Source organism: Loxodonta africana, chromosome 5 (genome assembly GCF_030014295.1).
Source record: "Loxodonta africana isolate mLoxAfr1 chromosome 5, mLoxAfr1.hap2, whole genome shotgun sequence".
NCBI lineage: Eukaryota > Metazoa > Chordata > Mammalia > Proboscidea > Elephantidae > Loxodonta > Loxodonta africana.
In genome coordinates, this window is record NC_087346.1 from 5,069,513 (window position 1) to 5,091,619 (window position 22,107).

Sequence of the window (22,107 nt, forward strand, 5' to 3'; positions counted from 1 at the left end):
TTTGTGACCTTGTATTGTGCTGGTACCTGATATTATTGGTCATCCGGCCAAACAATCTCCTTTAGCATTTCTTGCAGTCTTGGTTTAGTTTTTGCAAATTCTCTAAACTTGTGTTTATCTGTAAATATCTTAATTTCTCCTTCATATTTCAGAGAGAGTTTTGCTGGATATATGATCCTTGGTTGGCAGTTTTTCTCCTTCAGTGCTCTGTATACGTTGTCCCATTCCCTTCTTACTTGCATGGTTTCTGCTGAGTAGTCTGAACTTATTCTTATTGATTCTCCCTTGAAGGAAACCTTTCTTTTCTCCCTGGCTGCTTTTAAAATTTTCTGTTTGTCTTTGGTTTTGGCAAGTTTGATGATGATATGTCTTGGTGTTTTTCTTTTTGGATCAATCTTAAATGGGGTTCGATGAGCATCTTGGATAGATATCCTTTCGTCTTTCATGATGTCAGGGAAGTTTTGTGTCAGGAGTTCTTCAACTATTTTCTCTGTGTTTTCTGTCCCCCCTCCCTGTTCTGGGACTCCAATCACTCGCAAGTTATCCTTCTTGATAGAGTCCCACATGATTCTTAGGTTTTCTTCATTTTTTTAAATTCTTTTATCTGATTTTTTTTCAGCTATGTTGGTGTTGTTTCCCTGGTCCTCCAGAAGTCCCAGTCTACATTCTGATTGCTCGAGTCTGCTCCTCTGACTTTCTATTGCGTTGTCAAATTCTGTAATTTTATTGTTAATCTTTTGGATTTCTACATGCTGTCTCTCTATGGATTCTTGCAACTTGTTAATTTTTCCACTATGTTCTTGAATAATCTTTTTGAGTTCTTCAACAGTTTTATCAGTGTGTTCCTTGGCTTTTTCTGCATTTATCCTAATTTCATTTGTGATATCTTTAAGCATTCTGTAAATTAGTTTTTTATATTCTGTATCTGATAATTCCAGGATTGTATCTTCATTTGGGAAAGATTTTGATTCTTTTGTTTGGGGGGTTGGAGAAGCTGTCGTGGTCTGTTTCTTTATGTGGTTTGATATGGACTGCTGTCTCTGAGCCATCACTGGGAAACTAGATTTTCCAAGTAGTCGGCTAAAAAAAAAGGCAGTCAGATCCCTATCTGAATTCTCTCTCTGGCTCCGGGTATTCGGATGTTAATGGGGTCGCCTGGGGAGGGTGGGGGAGGGATCTGAGAACTAGGAGTGTAGCACCACGGAATATAGAGCTGAACACCACGTTCACGCTCTGCCCCCGTTCGCCAAAATCTGGGCTGGACGGGTCCCTGGCTGGAACACTGCTTTCCTTGCTCGGAAACCAGTCACTTCCTCCTGGGGACTTCCTCCGGTGCGCGGCACCGCTCGTGGGCACTGGGTGGGCGTTTCCCGCACGAACGGGTGGGCCCGCCCCCAGGGTCTAGTCAGGCGATTATAATTGGGTCCCGCGGTCACGCCCTGCCCGTGCGCGCACCCAAATCCCAGCGGGATAACTTCCGGGTTGAGACGCTGCTTTCCCCGTTCCGGAACCAGTCACTTCCTCCCGGGGACTTCTCCTTCCGGAGCGCCACACCTCTCGCGCAAACTGGGTTGGCGTCACCTGCACGGCCAGGTGGGCCCGCCCCCTGGGTCAATTCAGGGCAATAAAAATGGACCCCGCGCTCACGCCCCGCTCGTGCGCGCACCCAAGTCCCAGCAGGACGGCACCCCATCTGGGATGCTACTTTCTGCGCTTTGGGACCAATCACTTCCTCCCGGGGACTTCTCCTTCTGGTGTGCCACACCTCTCGCGCAAACTGGGAGGGCGTCACTCGCACGACCAGGTGGTCCCGCCCCCTGGGTCAATTCAGGGTAATAAAAATGGACCCCCTGCTCATGCCCCGCCCGCGCGCGCGCACCCCCAGATCCCAGCGGAATGGCTCCCCGTCTAGGATGCTGCTTTCCCTGCTTTGAGACCAGACACTTCTGGGGATTTCTCCCTCTGGTGTGCCGCGCCACACCCGCGGACTGGGTGTGCGTCCTCCCGCACGAACGTGTGGGCCCCGCCCTGGGGTCACTTTAGGGAAATATAGTTGACCCCCCCCCCGCTCGCGCCCCGTCTTCTTCTCGCCTAACTCCCGGCGGGACGGCACCCCAGCTGGGACGCTGTTCTCCCCCCTCCCAGATCAGTCACTGCCTCCCGGGTGCTTCTCCCTCCGGCTGCGCCTCTACGCCGCCCGCGCCAACCTGCTAGACTTCCTCCCGGGATGGGTTCGGGGGGGAAGGAGTAGGCCCCCTTTCTGTGCCGTCTGCCCCCCTGGGCTCTGCCCCAGATCGGGCTCCGAAGGTCACCTGCCTGGTGTGCTGGCTCCTGGTTCTGAAAACAGTCGCTGTCTGCCCATATTTGTTCGTTTTCCGTCTCTAAGTCTGTGCTTGTTGTTCAGAGTTCGTAGATTGTTATGTATGTGATCGATTCCCTTGTTTTTCCGAGTCTTTGTTGCAAGAGGGATCCGCGGTAGCGTCCACCTAGTCCGCCATCTTGGCCCCGGATCTCTTATTTGTCATTCTTAATGAACATTGTGCTTACCCCACAGACCAATACCCAATGTGGGTTTTAAGCTAATTTCTAAGTACATATTCAGGGACTGGCAAATGACTATTGGTTGGATTCTTAGATCTGGTGGGCCTAATATAAGCCAGGTATAGCCAGGATCCCACTTTAACTACTCTGCTTCAGTAAGTATCCACTCTACCAGGAGACCCAGTATGATGTTTTGTATCTCTGGGGATCAATGTCAACTCAGACCCTCTGTAAAACATTTTGTAATGTCTTGTTATTCCCCTTTCCCTGGGGTACAGTCATCCAAGAAAATAGCCATTTGTCTTCTTGAGGAAGGACTAGTCATTAGAGTTTACATTTACCACATTATTACACGTTTCTTCCTCCTGGGGACACAGCCACATCTTTAATCAATGGGCTATGGGTCTGAAAATTGGCTAAAGTCTGGGAACTGAACGAGAGCTCATGGACTTTTTTTGGCGTGGCTTCCCTTAGTCTCCCCATCTTCATTCTTGCCTGTTTCTGATTGTAGATGCTTACTGGATTCTTGTTGGCTGATGTTTATTTTACCCTCAGGGACACCATGCCTTACAGCTCCACATTTGCACTGCTTCCCCTGGATCGACCCTCTCTACTGGTGCTTTCAACCTTGCCTGTCTTTGTAGTGATTGTGCTCTCTATTACTTTGGTGGCTTCATCGTCTCCATGTGTATTAACTATTCCAGCTCTGTGACTCTTTCTCCTACTGGTTGCTCTTGTCTGTGTAGGAGTGCTACCATTGAACTTCTTGTGGTGCTGACTCCCTCTCGCAAATGCCTTTCTAAAGGTCTTGGTAAATTTTGCATCCACTGAACCCTCCCATGGAACATTATCCTCTGGTGGGCCCTCTGTCTTTACATAATATATCTATTCTAACATTACCATTTCTCTCATCGTCTTTATTCCTTCTACCAACAACCATAGCTTTCTCTATACTTCAAAGAACCACCCTAGCAGCAAATTCACCAAATCCACTGAGGTACTTGTTAAATTATCCTGAGAAAGTGTCTCCAAGGCACTGGATTCTTATTTAATACAGTCTTAACTTCTGGCCTATGTCATACAGCAGCTTTAAAATCCAATCCTATGGCACTTCTCACATTCATGTTGGAACATTTTAGCTAATTCTTGTAGCTCCCTTGGTGAATAGTGTCTTTCAAACCTTATTAGAACCAGCATGTCCTCAGTAGTCTTAAGGCAGGATTTAAGCCTAGCTATTGTTGCCCTGTCAGGTATCTGGGTGATGTGAGTGGTTTGTGCTCAGCTGCTAACTAAACTGTTGGCGGTTCCAACCCACCCAGCAGTGTCACGGGAGAACAGCCGGGAAATTTACTTTAGTAAAGATTCCAAAACACTTTGCTGCCCAGTCAATTCCTACCATAGCGACCCTATAGGACAAAGTAGAACTGCCCCATAGGGTTTCCAAGGAGTGCCTGGTGGATTCAAACTCCTGACTTTCTGGATAGCAGCTGTAGCTCCTAACTATTATGCTACCAGGGTTTCCAAAGAAATTCCATGGAGCTCAGTTCTACTCTGATACAGATGGGTCTGATACCATGAGTCTGAATTGATTCAACAGCAATGATTTCCTTTTTTTTCTTTTACTGCTCTGCCAGTCTGGAGAGGATATGGGCATCTTCCTTGGCGGGGTGGGGAGGGGGGGTACTTGTTGCCTTAACAGATAAAGGCCTCTGCAGTGTCTACCAATGGTGGGTAATTTCTCTCTCTACTAGGAAAGTATGAGTCACCCCTGAATGTTCTGACATGCCAACCTGCTTTGGCTGAGGATTTAAATTTCACTGGAAAATGTCTCTGAAACTCTTTGGCTCTCGTTATCATTTTCTCAATCTGTTGGTCACCTTCGTTTGCTCCTTTACTGCAGGACAAAAGGGATAGCTTAACTTTCAGTTGCTATCCACTAACTGATCAACTCCACTGCCCTTACAGTTACTATTTCACATTGTCGTTCAAATGCCTGAAATATTGCACCTTCAGGGGCATTCCCCAATTCAAGGATGCTTTCCCAGATCTCCCAGGGGTATATGAATTATTTCATGTATTGAACTGTGTCCCTCCAAAATGTCTGTCAACTTAGATAAGCTGTGATTCCCAGTATTGAGTGATTGTCCACCATTTGTCATCTGATGTGATCTTATGTATTGTAAATCCAACCCCTATGATGTTAATGAGGTGGAATTAGAAGCATTTATGTTAACGAGGCAGGATTCAATCTACAGGATTAGATTGTGTCTTAAATCAATCTCTTTTGAGATGTAAAAGAGAGAAGAGAGCAAAGAGTCAGGGGGACCTCATACCACCAAGAAACAAGAGCTGGGAGAACAACCCATTCTTTGGACCCAGGGTCCCTGTGCTGAGAAGCCCCTCGACCAGAGAAGGTTGATGACAAAGACATTCCCTCAGAGTCAAAAAAGTGAGAAAGCCTTCCCCTGCAGCTGGCATCCTGGAGTCTGGCCTCCTAGACTGTGAGAGAATAAATTTCTCTTTGCTAAAGCCATCCGTTTGTGGTATTTCTGTTATAGCAGCATTAGATAACTAAGACAACTTATTAGGCAATTTGGCATTGAATTTTTTTCTAGTGACTATCACTGACAACATGCTACTCAGGGAAGCCTGCCAGGCGGCGAGTGAACCAGTCGCAAATCCTTATCTTGTTGCCTGTTTTCTTAGGCCACTCTTTCTCACAAGCAGAAACACAAAGTGGGATTACATGTGCAAAAGATCTGTATATGGAAATACCTGTGAAGAATAACTAGGAGGAAACCAAAGAAGGCAAGAGAACTTTCAGATGCTATGTGTGTGTATCCCATCCATGAAGGAAAGGGAAAAGGAAAAAAGATTAGATAGGGAGAGACACAGACTGCAACGCAGTTCCAAAATAGTTTCAGTCAGGCTTAAGGGAGTTCTTGATCCCACCTTCACTTGGAGGATTCATATATTTCTCAGAAATGGGACTTTCTTAGACCACCACTGAGCTCAGTCATTGGCTGAGAAAGTGTGGCCTCAGTGTGAAAGTGGTGATGGATTCAGAAAGGCAACAGCTAAGGCCATCAGTCAGTTTTGCTCTCTATAGCAGGAGGTCTGAAAGGCATATTTTTATGGTTTCCACAAATACTGTCTAATGCTCAAGGGAAAAATGTTTCAAATTGGAGTGGCCTCCATTCTCCCAGAACATTAAATTCTCTGCTCTTCAGTTGAAGGCATTTTAGAGGAGTCATGCCAGGCTTTTTTTTTACTTGCTTCCCACTTTCTTCTGAAATAAAGTTGAGGATCTTCTTTATGATCGTCTTTAATGTGTAATAAATAGGCAGAAACCCTAGAAGTTTGCAGTAGTAAGGAGATGTCTTTTCTGATTCCCATATACAAATGCAAAATTTCTCTTTTTATTTCCTTTGATCACTTAATTTTTATTTTGAAAAGGAAATTAGAAAATCTCATTTTATCATCTTCTTTAGAAGTTCCCTTGCTCCATGCTGAAACCAATAGTTTATTAATTCTATGCATATAACTGGATGACAGACTTTGTCTTTGGCATGTCCTTCTAGATTAAAAAGAATGAGATACCTGAGATGAGCAGATTTATTTTAGGCATGTTTATTCCTGATTCTCAATTCTATTCCATTGGTCTATGTATCTTCTATTATTATAACAGTTCCAGGCTGTTTTGATTACTGTAGCTTTTGTTTTGAAATTGGAATGTGTGAGTTTTTTCTGCTTTGTTCTTATTCTTCCACATTGCTTTGGCTATTCAGGGTGTTTTTCAATTCCATATAAATTTGGTTACTGGGTTTTCCATTTCAGCAAAGAAGACTGTTAGAATTTTGATCAGGATTGCATTGAATCTATAGATTGCTTTGGGTAGTATTGAGGCCTTAACAATGTTAAGTCTTCCAATCCATGAACGTGGACTGCCTTTCTATTTTTTTAGGTCTCCTATGATGTTTTATATCTTCATTTTACATTTTTCACCTTGCTGGTTTAATTTATTCCTAGATATCTTTTCTTTCAGATGCTATTGTAAATGGATTTTTTTTTTTTTAATTAATTTCCTTTTCAGATTACTCACTGCTGGTATACAGAAACCTGAGTTTCATGTATTGACCCTGCATCCTGCAATTTAGCTGAATTCCTCTATTAGCTCTGGAGGTTTTCTTGAGGATTATTTGGGATTACATATGTATATGATCATGTCATCTGTTACTAAGAATAGTTCTATTTCTTTGCTCCTAATTTGGATTCTTCATTTTTCTTTATCTTGACTCATTGTTCTGTCTATAATGTCCAGTACAATTTGAAAAAAAACAGTGGTAAGCCCAGGAAACCTTATCTTGTTCCCAAAATTGAGGGGAAAGCTCTGTATCTTTCTTTGTTGAACATTATTTTGGTCACTGATTTCACATGTTGTTGTTGTTAGGTGCTGTAGGGTCAGTTCTGACTCATAGCGAACCCATGTACGATAGAACGAAACACTGCACTGTCCTGAACCATCCTCACAATCTTCGTTATGGTTGAGTGTGTTGCTGCAGCTACTGTGTCAATTCTTCTCATTACGGGTGTTTCTCTTTTTCTCAGATCTACTCCACCAAGCATGATGCCCTTCTCCAGGGACTGGTCCCTCCCAATAACATGTCCAAAGTACATGAGACAAAGTCTTGCCACCATCACTTCTGATGAGCATTCTGGCTGTACTTCTTCCAAGGCAGATTTGTTCTTTCTTCTGGCAGTCCGTGGTGTAGTCAAGATTCTCTACCAAGACAATAATTCAAAGGCAGCTGTTCTTCTTCAGTCTTCCTTATTCATTGTCCAGGTTTTGCATGCATATGAACCGATTGAAAACACCATGGTTTGGGGCACATCTTTGCTTTTTAACACTTTAAAGAGATCTTTTGCAGCAGATTTGCCCAATGCAATATGTGGTTTGATTTCTTGACTGGTGCTTCCATGGGCATTGATTGTGGATCCAAGTAAAATGAAATCCTTGACAACTTTCATCTTTTCTTCATTTATCATTATGTTGCTTATTGGCCCAGTTGTGAGATTTTTTTTTTTTTCTTTATGTTGAGGTGTAATCCATCCTGAAGACTGTGGTCCTTGATCTTCATCAGTAAGTGCTTCAAGTCCTTTTTACTTTCAGCAAGCAAGGTTGTGTCATCTGCATATTGCAGGTTGTTAATATGTCTTCCTCCTATCCGGATACTCCGTTTTTCTTCGTATAATTCAGCTTCTCAAATTATTAGCTCAGCATACAGATCGAATAAGTATGATGAAAGCATACATCCCTGACGCACATCTTTCCTGATTTAAACCATGTAGTATCCTCTTGTTCTGTTTGAATTACTGCCCTTTGGTCTAAGTACAGGTTCCTCATGAGCATGATTAAGTGTTCTGGAATTCCCATTCTTCATAATGTTATCCATAATTCGTTATGATCCACACAGTCTAATGCCTGTGCATAGTTAATAAAATGCAGGTAAACATATTTCTGGTATTCTTTGCTTTCAGCCATAATCCATCTAACAACAACAGTGATATCCCTTGTTCCACATCCTTTTCTGAATCTGACTTGTATTTCTGACAGTTCACTGTTGATCTACTGCTGCAACTGTTTTTGAAAGATCTTCAGCAGAATTTTACTTGTGTGATATTAATGACATTGTTCGATAATTTCCCCATTCCGTTGGATCACCTTTCTTTGGAATGGGTACAAATATGTATCTCTTCCAGTCAGTTGGCCAGGTAGCTGTTTGTTGAAACATCTCAAATGATATTCCATCTATTCCTGGAGGCTAGTTTTTTCATCAATGCTTTTGGTGAAGCTTGGACCTCTTTCTTCAGTACCATTGGTTCTTAATCATACACTATCTCCTGAAATGGTTGAATGTCTACCAATTCTCTTTGGTACGGTGACTCTGTGTATTCCTCCATCTTCTTTTGATTCTTCCTGCGTCATTTAGTACCTTCCCTGTAGAATACTTCAATATTTCAACTTCAGGCTTGAATTTTTTCTTCAATTCTTTCACCTTGAGAAATCCTCAGTGCATTCTTCCCATTTGGTTTTCTATCTCTAGGTATTTTCACATTTCATTATAATACTTTGTTTTCTCAAGCCGCCCTTTGCAATCTGTTCAGCCTTTGCTTATCATTTCTTCTGTTCACTTTAGCTTCTCTATGTTCAAGAGCAAGTTCCAGTCTGTTTTGACATCCATTTTGGTCTTTTCTTTATTTCCTATCTTTTTAATCATCTCTTGCTTTCTTCATGTATGATGTCCTTGATGTCATTCCACAACTCGTCTGGTCTTTGTTTATTTGTGTTCAATGTGTCAAATATATTCTTGAAGATGGTCTCTAATTTCAGGTGGGATATACTCAAGGTTCTACTTTGACTCTTGTGGATCTGTTCTAGGTCGACTCTACTTTGAGAAGACAGCTCTTCCTCAGTCATCTTTTGAGTGCCTTCCAACCTGGGGGGCCATCTTTCAGCACTATATCAGACAATGTTCTGCTACAACTCATAAGGTTTTCACTGGCCAATTTCTCAGAAGTAGACACCCACTTACTTCTTAATCTGTCTTAGTCTGGAAGCTCTACTGAAACCTTCCACCATGAGTGACCCTGCTGATATCTGAATATAGGTGGCATTGCTTCCAGCATCACAACAACATGCAAGCTCCCATAATAAGACAAACCGACACATCCATGGGAGCTGATTTTTCATAAACACCCTTAATCATGTTGAAGAACTTCTCTTGTGTTCCAAGCATGCTGAATGCTGTTATCAAAAAAAAAGCATGTTGATTTTTATCAAATACCTTCTCTGCATCCATTGATATGATTCTTTTTCTTTGTTCTATTAACGTGGTGCATTACATTGAGTGATTTTTTTAGTCTTAAACCATCCTTGCATTCCTGGAATATATCCCACTTGGTCATAGTGTACACTTCTTTTAATATGCTACTGAATTTGTTTTGATCGTATTCTGTTGAAGATTTTTACATCTATATTTATAAAGAGTAATTGTCAGTAATTTCCTTTCTTTTGGTATCTTTGCCTGGCTTTGATATCAGGGTGTCACTGGCCTCATAGGATGAGTTAAGGAATATTCCTTCTTCCTCTACTTTTTTGGAATCATTTGAACAAGATTGGCGTAAATTCTTCTTTAAACGTTTGGTAGCATTGCCAGGCCCAACCATCTGGTCCAGGATGTTTTTCATTTGTTCGTTGGAGGTTTCTGATTATCAATTCAATCTCTTCATTTGTTGTGGGTGTGTTGAGATTTTCTAGTTCTTCTTGAGTCACTTTAGGGTAGACTGTGTGTTTCTATTTCCTCCTTGTTATCTAGTTTATTGGTGTACAATTATTCATAGTATTCTATGCTGATCTTTTTATTTCTGTTGGGTTACTTGTAATGTCTCCATTTTCAATTTTTCCTTCTGTTTTGTCTCTGTTGGTCTAGCTTATGGTTTGTCAAATTTATTGGTCTTTTCAGAGAACCAACTTCTGGTTTTATTGATACCCCTATTGGTTTTCAATTCTCTATTTCACTTATTTCTGCTCTTAGCTTTGTTATTTTCTTCCTCCTAGTAACTTTAGCCTTAGTTTGTTCTTTTTCTACTTTCTTATATCGTACAGTTGGGCTATTGATTTGAGATGTTTCTTCTTTTTTAATTTAGGTATTTATTGCTATAAATTTATCTCCGAATACTGCCTTCACTGCATATTACAGGTTTTGGCATGCTGTGTTTTCATTTTCATGTGGCCTTAACTACTGTCTAGTGATTTTTGTTGAATCCAGGATATTAGGATATTACAATGTGTTAGCTTTTCAGTTATTGCACATATACTGTGCTTTAGAAAGTGCTAGTTTCTAAGAGAAAGTCCTAGGTGGACACAGCCTTCAATTTTTGATCACTACTCTTTTTCCTGCCCTTGTGAGAGATACGGGTCAGGCTAGATCAAAGTTGCACTCCTTCACATAGCTCCAAAATCAATCAAAAAGGACAAACTGATTAATCTGTCTTCGGGTGGGCACAGCTTTCAGTCTCTGCTCACTGCTCTCTCACTTACTCTATGAGACCTTCAATTCTGGCCAGACTGAACTTTCAGTCCTCCAGGCCACTCCTAGACTGGTCAGAATGTATACCCCGAACAATCCACCAGCAGAATGTGTCTTATTTACTTCAGAGCCACAGTTCAGGGCCCTTCTTAGTGCATAGGAGAGCCACGAGTCAGTTGGTCGCCTCTACAGCTGTCTGGCTGCTGTGCCAGGAGGGGAATGGGTGAGGACAGTGGAAAAATAGATTTTCTTACCATTTTTTTCTTTTTTAATATTGTTTCTGTTTGCAGCTCCCAGCAACCATCTGCTTTTTTCAGAGTTCTTACAGTTTTGAGTACAGATTTTTAGTTTTTTTTTTTTGGTGTTCACGTGGAGAGGTTGGAATCTTAGGCCTGTGTGTGTCACCATCTTACCAGAAATCAAAGCAACACACTTAAAGAGGATATTTCAAAATTAGTCATATACATTTGGTAACTGCTTTAGAAATTTGGGGCATCTCATTAATCCATGGAAATATTACCTTCCTGGAAGAAAAAAAAAATCAACATAAAACATTTTACAAGAGAGTCTTGAATTTTGAATATGCCATTTTAAAACTAGAGTTGTATTGATTAAGAATACTGTGGTATTTTCATTTCTCTTTTCCTATGTTACTCTTAGCTACCTTTGTCATCAAACCAGTCCATTACCAGAGTTCCAGTGGAGAGTTCTCAATATTACAGCTAAAAAAAAAAAAAAAAAGAATGATTAACAAAAAGAATACCTTAGCTGGAAGGAAATAGCTTTTGGTCCCTGTGGGCATTATTATTCGTGTAACCGACGGCAGTGGGTTTGTTTAATCTAATTCTTGATTTCAAGAATTTATTAGAGGACCTCCTGCATGGGATTTCTGAGATAATTTGGAAAAAATAGAACTTTAATTTGTCACGTGTCTTGTATATTTCTTGCATTCAGAAATGCTCATAAATCCCAAAAGAACTGATTCATTGGCATTAAAACTAACTTGTTTTTAAAAATAATTCATATTCATTAAATTTATCTCTGTAAGTACCTCACTTTTCACAAGTGTAAAAATTATTGTTATCATAATTCTGCTTAGTAATGTCATGTGGGGAAACACACCTATATTAATAGTAAAACTATAAGATCAGGACTTTTTATGGGTTTATGTATTCATGGAAATAATTTTTCAAATACTTGAATGCTTCACTATTCACGAAAAATATTACTCTAAAATGAGCAGAAAAATTCTGGCAAATAAACTTATTTTGCATTTTGATCACAACATTGTTGCCATTATGGCTGCTATTTCTGTTCTAAAATAAGGATGTTCAGTGCACTGGGCATGAGAAAGACTATTAAAATTATTTTATGTGTTGCCAGACTGCCCTTTTATGGGCCTGTGCAACTGACTCTGCTTAAAAACTGCCAAGAATTTTAGAGTAACTGGTTCAATTTTATTACTAAGTTATTGGAGGTGCTTAACTTGTGACCCTCACTTTCTTCTTGCACTATCTTCCTTGTGGACTAAGAGGCCATTAATCGTGAGAATAGAGAACTATATTCACTTTATAAATACCTTTTCAAACTAAATTTTCAGACAGTCCTAAAAGCATCCTTCCATCTTTAAGGAGTATAAACCTCTTCCTTTGATCCTTCATTCCTTTCTTACTTCCTTCTTTTCTTCCTCCCTGTCTCCCTCTTGGAGCCCTGGTGGCACAGTGGTTAGGAGTTTGGCTGCTAACCAAAAGGTAGGCAGTTCAAATCCAACAGCCACTCCTAGGAAACCCTATGGGGCAGTTCTGCTGGACCCTATATGGTCGCATGAGTCACAATCAACTGATGACAATGGGTTTGGTTTTTGTTTTTTTTCTACATCTTTTCTGCTGCTTCTCTCTCTTTTCCTCTCTTTCTTTATTTCCTTTTATCTTCCATTCTCTTAATAATACCTTAGTGAAAAACCTCTTTTTGGAACTAACCACCTCCAGCTCACATATAGGAGGAGATAAAAATTTGACATTTAAAAATTATGTCTCTGACCATGACTTTTTACAACTTTGAAGTGCCGTATATTAATGATTTCAGAATGCTTTAAAATGGAGAGGTGAGAAGCCCCATACAGAAAGTATTTGTAGTTGTGTCCTCCATAAAAGAAATTCTCAGCTGCTTTGTGAGCAGAATATTTCCAGAGAAAATTAAACAAGCCTTCTTTACAGGATACAGAGTATTAGTGATTTACTCAGCTGTGAAAAACAGATTTATACAGGATTTTATAAGCTTATATGTAGACATTATATCCCTTAAGACAATAATTATATATAAGAGTATATTGTACAGGTGGTATCCCAAAAATCCCTTTGCCTTCAAGTTGATTCCAACTCATAATGACCCTATAGGACAGAGTAGAACTGCCTTTATATGGTTTCCAAGGAGTGGGTGGTGGATTCAATTTGCTGACTTTTTGGTTAGCTATTAACTACTGTGCCACTATAGCTAAGGACAAAAGGCAGGTGAGAACCAATGTCCAACATAACGCTTTCATATTGCTCTCCATTAGTATAATGCTTAGAGTCAGCCATCAAGCACCTTCTCCACACTGTACATTTTAGAGAACTTCTCTTTGGTCCTCCACTGATCATTCCCCTTTCCATAATGTGAAGTGACTCTAGGGACCAAGGAGACATGTGGACATTGAGCCTGTTGCCCCTCCCTTCTTCACCATGCTCTAGGAATTTGGATGATAAAGCCATCCTCTATTCACTCCATAGTCCTTTCCCCCAGTGCTACAGAAAGGTGACTTTACTGCCTAGTGATGGGTTAGGGGATTCTGTGGTTGAACAGGAGATTGTGGATGGAGATTGTACATGAGGGCTAGGATGTTCCTGTCAGTGACAGAAGATGCAGGAGTGAAGGAAGAAGAAAAGGGGAACATCCGTACTCTTGATTTGGCCCCACAAATGCAAATTAATAGGTGGGCTTAGTCTCCCCTATTTGGTATGTGAATTTTGTAAAGAACTACAACAAAAATAATCTTAATTATCTATATATCACAAATCTTGGCTTTTTTTTTTTTTTTTTAACAGAATGCTTTCACCGACCTGGGCTAGCACTAGCAACTTATCACCCATGGGCAAAATTTTGTTGAGCCTGTGTAGTGTTTAAATTTATTTGAGTGCAAATTTTATATTTGAGGAATTTTACAAAATAATCTGCATTTTCTGGAAAACACTAGGCCCATCCACTCTTCCAAATGGTATCAGCAAAGAGCAGCTTCTCCCTTAGCAGAGCATATGCAGTATTTCCAGTTTGTCATGGTCCAGAGAGTCCCCTGTTATTTTTTACAAATATCCATTCAATTACCTGCCTGGCTCTTCTAAGTATTTGAATAGGTCATGTCTGCAGTAAACATGTATGAATTAAATAAGAAGTTGAAACATAGAGGATATTGAAAAGGGATTAAAATTATGACCAACTCTGAGTCACTACCAAAACAAGACTTCCCTGTGAAGAGGGATTGATTTTCACAAGTAAACTTGCACTGATTCTGTATCTATAACCAAAACCAGAAAAACAAATCCATTGCCATCAAGTTGACTCCAATTCATGGCGACCCTACAGGACAGAGTAGAACTGTCCCATAGGGTTTCCAAGGAGTAGTTGGTGGACTCGAACGGTCAACTTTCTGATTGGCAGCTGAGCTTTTAACCACTGTACTACCAGGGCTCCACACCTGCATCTATAAAGTTGAATCTAATTCTTAAATTCTTTGGCAAATAGACTTGGTAGCCTTAAACTACTCTTGATGTTTAATGTTCCCATTTGAGATTCTTAATTAGATAATTTTGGGAAGAGAAAAATCTGATTTCTACCTGAAATCAACTCTCTCAGATTTGAATTTCCTAGTCCTCTGAAGGAGCCCTGGTGGTGCAGTGGTTAGAGGTTGGGCTGCTAACTGAAAGGTTGTGGTTTGAACCCACCAGTTGCTCCCTGGGACAAAGATGTGGCAGTCTGCTTCCGTAAAGATTTACAGCCTTGGAAACCCTATGGGCAGTTCTACTCTGACCTATAGAGTTGCTTTGAATCAGAATTGACTTGACAGCAATGGGTTGAGCCCTCTGCGCCCTGTTAGATCTTTGTGCCTCAAACTGGCATGATGACAAAAATATGTTTTTTCTCATTCCAAATATCATTTTCCAATATTAGATTAAACAAAATATATTACTAATATATTCTTTTATAGAGCCAAATGCTAGGAAATTTACTATGTATGGATTTATATATTTCAGTTATGATGGTAACTTTGAATGCACCTTATGATATCCTTTATTACAAATGAAATAGTCTACTTTTATATACGTCTCTTATGTGAATAGTTTTTAAATAGTGCTATAAGATATACAGTAGATTGTTATTGATGGCCTCTGTATTATACTTGTGATTATTAGAAAAGAAAGTAAGTAATGCTTAAAGGAGATATTTCAAAATAAGTAATAAAGAAGTTTTATTCTATGTATGATAAGAAGATCGACTCAAAGAGGATGCCTTAGTTTAAAACCAGAGTTACACTCATTTGATTTTTATGAACCTTTTCTCCAAATGTCCTTCTCAATGGCACTAGGTACATCTTTAAAATATTCTGCCAATTTAAGAAAGAAGACAGCATTTTATTCTATTTGAGTTACAATCAGAGAAGATAAGTTAAACATAAACTTGATGAAGTTTGTAAAACTTAAACTATGAATCCTAAATCATTGGACTTCAATGTAATAGGTTTTAAAGCTATCCAAGGACTATATTTGGTAATATTTCATGTCACTATCTTCTGCACCATAGGGAGAAGATTTACGTAAGATGAGTAATTCAAAAAAGCCCAATTCTCTTGTATCTTCCTTGTCTGTCCAACTGTAACATTACCCTCCTGCCTGGGCAGCTAGAGAATAGATCTGTGCTAACAGCACATTTTCTTGTTGGGAGCTTCATGCTGCCTTGAAACCACAGTCTGTCAGTGGGTCTCCCAAAAGACGGGAGAGTGTTATTGATCTGGTTTTCCTTCATGTTATCTTTCCATTCTTGATTTGACTTGACTTACAATGAATCAGTTAAAAGCTTACTGCTGAGGCATGATAATTCAGTGACAGCTTTCAGTGCTGTATCCCTTATGAAGATATTCGGCTGTGTGTAAGATACGGTTTAGTTGTCAGTCCTTAGCAGAAAGCTGACACCTTAAAATCATCCATAATCTGTTACAGGACTACTCATGTGAGAGCTTCTACATGGACTGTGCAGCCTTTTGGGATGTCACTGTCAATAAAGTACTCTGTACTTAGATTTCTAACGATAAGCTGCCTTGTGATTTAGAGGGAAAGGTCTAGAAAAGGGCACTTTTAGGGAGCAAAACTAATATAAAAAATCAGGATAAAATAAAGAGTATGACCATTGATAGATATCTTTTTCAAAATAATAGTTTAATAATAGTTTGTGAGAAGACTTGATGAAATATTCAATCTACTCACCTGCCATTGTGGTTAGATTTCAAACAAATTACAGAATAAAGTTTCATTATAATTTGAGCATATTTATAAAAGGTATATGAATATACTATTATAAATTACGTGGGGCAATAAATAAAACTTATTTTATGCAATTTAATAGAAATAGCTATAATGGAAGACATATTTTCAGAGATCCCAATGGTTAGGTATTTAAACCCAACATAATAAAATCCTGAATTAGTTCATTTAGTGGAAGACTAGAAATTAATATTTTGTATATTAGGATATATTGGATATATCTCATTGGCAGTGCAGTGCCTTTAGTACTATTTTATCAAGGGCTTAACCAGGTGGGTGAGGCTCCAGCAAAATAATCGGTTTCTTGATATATAAACAATGTGATTTAAACACTGTATTATAAAATTCATAAGACCATGTGAACTAAAGTGATCTATCAAGGACGAATTAGAATAATGGTGGAGAATTATTATTTATGATGGATTTTTTAATTACATAACCAGTGCACATGAAGAGTCTTCTTACTGACCATGAACCATCTTTTCTGTGTTCTCAATAGTATCATTATAGGTTAATTCCATATCTCTCACCAAAAAAAAAAGCAATGCTGTTATCACAATGTTGTTGTTCTTCAGAGCTGCTTGTATTCAAACAATACATATTTCTTGCCTCTGAAGCTCCTTGATACCATTTATTTAATGTTGCTTGCATCATTACTTACAATGCTGCATCAACTTTCTTGTCACTTGGAATATTGGTTTCTAATAAGTCTCTCAAAGATTAATACCATGATTCATTGGTGATGACCACAAATATAATCCTTAACAAATGTGTCCCATAAAACCAAACCCATTGCCATCAAATTGATTCTGACTCAGAGCGACCCCATAGGACAGAGTACAACCATCCTGTAGGGTTTCCAAAGAGTGGCTGGTGGATTTGAACAGCAGACCTTTTGGTTAGCAGCCCTATCACTTAACCACTGTACCACTAAGGCTCCACTAAATGTGTAAAAAAAAAAAAAAAAATGTGTAGGACACTATAAATGATCATTCATTTTATTAAACCCACTACGCCACCAGGGAGCCTATTCATTTTATTAGTCATGTTAAATTTATCATTTTGAATTTTATAGCATAAATGTATGACAACACATCTTCCAACCATGTTTTTTGTTGAAATCTTTAAAACATAATCACATTACAGTAATATGATCTCTTTTAATATTGATGGCACCCATGCCTTCTACCAGTGAGAAATATAGGCAAAGGCCTGTAGACAAAGAGTGAAGAAAATATCAATTTGTACAAGAAATATCAATCCTTCTTTGAGCATGACTTACGACTGGTGCAGGAGAGTGCAGTATCACCACGTTATCCAGAAGAAAGAGAAGACATCCTTTGGAAGGGTCCTTTGGTGTTGCAGAGCAAAGATCTCAAGAGGGGAGATACACATGACCACCACTGGAGAACTGCCAAACATAGGGAAGAGAATATGAAAAAAAAATTAAATAATTATTATAATAAAAAGTTAATAAAATAAATATTTTGAGTGTCAACAATGACGGACACACAGGATAAAGAATGCTTGCCACCATCGCTGCTGTATGCGGTGCTGTAGAGTGAACGTGGCTCAGCCTGTGTCACACAGATGGGAAGAGTCAAAAAACAAGGGCCCACACATGTGGCTCAAGTCAACGGATATTGGCAGAGAACCACTAGTAGCTCATAGTCCTGAAATTCTCCCACATCCATCATGAGTAGTGATCACCCAAAGTCTATGTTTCAGAAATATTAAGGTGGTCTCTTGCTGCATGATCTCATTAAAGAAATGTCAGTCACCCATAGGAAATGGTCTGCTAATCAGGTTGTCCTCAAGATGACCACATAGGCAAAGTCCCAAAGCTCTTCAGGACATCTTGTTGACACTATATGTATGGTAAAAGGTCCAAGGGTATCACAAAACGAAGAAAGGGGCACTAGAGTCTATTTAGGCACAGGTCCAGGCTGAGGATACCCCATTGGTTTGAACTCTGGCTCAGTTAGTCCTAGGCCCAGAAAGAAATTTAGAAAAAATTTTGAAAAAGTCACACCAAATAGTAACCCCTTCAGGTATGGGACACAGAACAGGGGTTCGACTTGCCCAGCACAGGTATACCACTTGCCTGAGTCTAAGGGAGTCACTGAGAGTAATATTGTAGGAAATATTTGGTATTTTTTTCATTGTGAGTATTTTTGATTGCATCCATTCAACCACTTTTTCATTCTAACAGATAGCATGCAGCTCAAGTGTCTAAGGGGAACTGTACCACTCTCAGCTCAAGGAGTGCACCTGTTTGGCCTAAGGATAAGGGAACCCCAAGGAAATGAATCTGTCATGTAACTCAATGTAATTCTAGATAATTGAGTAAAAAAGACTCAATCTCTTTCTTGTTAAATACAAACAAGCTCTGGTTGTTACTGTCAACCACCTCAGTAATTTGAAGAAAAATTATTTTATGATGAAGTTGACAAAGTTGTCAGCAGAACAGAAAGCTGAAAAGAACATGGGTTTTAAATAATAAAACTGGACTTTAAATCAATCAGTATGAAGCCAGCACTATCTCTGGATTTCTATTTTTTTTTTTTTTGTTTGTTTATTCGGAATCGACTCGATGACACTGGGTCTGGGTATTGTTTACTCAAGGTCCCTGGGTGATGCAAATAGTAAAGCTCTTGGCTACTAGCCAAAACATTGTCAGTTCAAACCCACCCAAAGTCACCTTAGAAGATAGGCCTGATGATCTGCTTCCAAATAATAAGAGCTTTGAATACCCCGTGGAGCAGTTCTACTGTGTGCACGTACGGGGTCACCATGAGTTGGAGTTGATTTGATGGTAACTAACAACATTGTTTATTCAGCCTGAGTATGGTTAGGGTAGATACAAAAATATTCTATTTGATCAAAGCACACAGGGGATTTGGAGAAAGGTAGCATTAGGGCCAAGGGCACCAGTTAAATCATTATTGCTATAATTTGCGGTAAATCCAAATTAAAATGATGAGTATTGGAGGACTTAAATTAAACCTGAGAAGTTACAAAAAAAATAATTAAAAAAAAACAATAGTATATGCTATTTATTGAACACTTAGCACTTGTGTCATTTACTCTTAGACACTTACAATAATTTTACCTAACCATTACTCCCTGAAATACTACTTGGTAGACACTATTACTATCACTTTATAGTTATGGAAATTGAGGCCCAACAGGTTTAAGCAAATTGTAAAAATCATATAGCTTCATAGCCGGGAGAGCTTAAACTTCACCCCATGTCTGCCCAGGTCTTTTCAGCACAGAATTTTTGAAAAAAGATATACAGAAGACTCAAAGATTAGTTTGGCAAATCGTGTTAAATATAACATTTTGTGTTTTCATTCTCATATTTGTGTAATCAGTCTCATAATCTGCAGCAAAAACATATATTGAGCACCAGTTGAAAGCAAGGGAATAAACTTAATTGTTTATTCATTTGTCTGTTGATATTTCTATTCTAAAATAAATCTCCTGGGTTGGAAAAGAGCTAACGCAAACATCTGGTGTGTTCAAAATCAAATTTAAATTTCCAATCCCATTTACTAAAAATATAGTTCCCTGAAACACCAAGAAATTAGGGGTTGAAGTAATTGGACTCGATATCACCCTTTTTTCCCCAGAATTTATTAAGGTTTGATTGGTTACATTGAAATGCTGCTTTTACTGTGTGTGTGAGAGAGACAGACAGACAGAGACAGAGACAGAGACAAAACAGAGAGAGTGTAAAAGAGAGAGAAAGAGAGCAAAAGAGAGAGGCTAACCTAACCAAAGAATTATTTTATGCAGCACAGAGCATCTATCCTGGGGCTAAACAGACTGGATGTGATCTACTGGCTTCTTGACATTCTAGCAGTGGTTGCTAAACCACCCTTATTTTTTATTCCCTGAGGTCCATTCATGCCACTCGTTTTGGCAGATAGCATAGTCTTCTACGTCCCAAGGGGCATTAGACTCTAGGATTAAATGTGTGACTCTAACTCTATGACTTCAACACCCTCCCTGCCTATCCAGCTTCTGAGAAACAGTTGTTTGCCCTCTTCTTTCTGAATCATTTTTATATACTGCATAAATTTCTGTAGAAGTATACCCCCTTTCTGCTCTTTATCTAGGGTACGGGCCAGCAAACTTTTTCTGTAAAGTGCCAGAAGGTAAATATTTTAGGCTTTATAGGCCAGATGCTCTGTGTTATGACTACTCAACTCTCTCATTGTAGTGTAAAAGCAACCATAGTCAATACAAAGGGATGTGGCTGTGTTCCAATAAAACTTTATTTACAAAAACAGGTGGCTGCTAAAACTGTCTCATAGATCATAGTTTCCTAACCCCTGATTTAGGGAGCCATCATGACCTTCTTCTTTTTTCACCACAAATATATTCAGCTTGGTTTTATCCTAAAATTTAAAAAAAAAGGTTTATATTATCTATATATTTATCTATCTACTATCTCTGCTTATTAGAGGTCATATATATTTATATTGTACATTATATATGTCACCTATCTTGTTTAAGTTCCCATTTCTCTCCTTCTTCTATTGTCTAACATTTCAAACTGATTTTTTTTTTTATTTTTTTAAATTATTTATTTTGTTATTGTTGAGAGTATACACAGCAAAACACACACCAATTCAATTTCTACATGTACAATTCAGTGACATTGATTACATTCTTCAGAGTTGTGAAGCAATTCGCACTCTCCTTTTCTGAGTTGTTCCATCATTCATTGACATAAACTCACTGCCCCATAAGCTTCCTAGCTAATCTTTCCAGTTGATGTTGTCACTTTGATCCCACACAGATAGTTCTTAAAAGAGCCCAAGGCTCAAGGCAGACATTTTTTACTAAAGCTGAACTATTGTTTTTTTTTTTTTTTTTTATAATAACTTTTATTAAGCTTCAAGTGAACGTTTACAAATCCAATCAGTCTGTCACATATAAGTTTACATACATCTCACTCCCTACTCCCACTTACTCTCCCCGTCTTGAGTCAGCCCTTTCAGTCTCTCCTTTCTTGACAATTTTGCCGGCTTCCCTCTCTCTCTATCCTCCCATCCCCCCTCCAGACAAGAGTTGCCAACACAATCTCAAGTGTCCACCTGATATAATTAGCTCACTCTTCATCAGCATCTCTCTCCCACCCGCTGACCAGTCCCTTTCATTTCTGATGAGTTGTCTTCGGGGATGGTTCCTGTCCTGTGTCAACTGAAGGTCTGGGGAGCATGGCCGCCGGGATTCCTCCAGTCTCAGTCAGACCATTAAGTTTGGTCTTCTTATGAGAATTTGGGGTCTGCATCCCACTGATCTCCTGCTCCCTCAGGGGTCCTCTGCTGAGCTCCCTGTCAGGGCAGTCATCAATTGTGGCCGGGCACCAACTAGTTCTTCTGGTCTCAGGATGATGTAGGTCTCTGGTTCATGTGGCCCTTTCTGTCTCTTGGGCTCTTAGTTGTCATGTGGGCTTGGTGTTCTTCATTTTCCTTTGCTCCAGGTGGGTTGAGACGAATTGCTGCATCTTAGATGGCTGCTTGTTAGCATTTAAGACCCCAGACGCCACATTTCAAAGTGGGATGCAGAATGATTTCATAATAGAATTATTTTGCCAATTGACTTAGAAGTCCCCGCAAACCATGCTCCCCAGACCCCCGCGCTTGCTCCGCTGACCTTTGAAGCATTCATTTTATCCCAGAAACTTCTTTGCTTTTGGTCCAGTCCAATTGAGCTGACCTTCCATGTATTGAGTGTTGTCTTTCCCTTCACCTAAAGCAGTTCTTATCTACTGATTAATCAATAAAAAACCCTCTCCCACCCTCCCTCCCTCCCCCCCTCGTAACCACAAAAGTATGTGTTCTTCTCAGGTTTACTATTTCTCAAGATCTTATAATAGTGGTCTTATACAA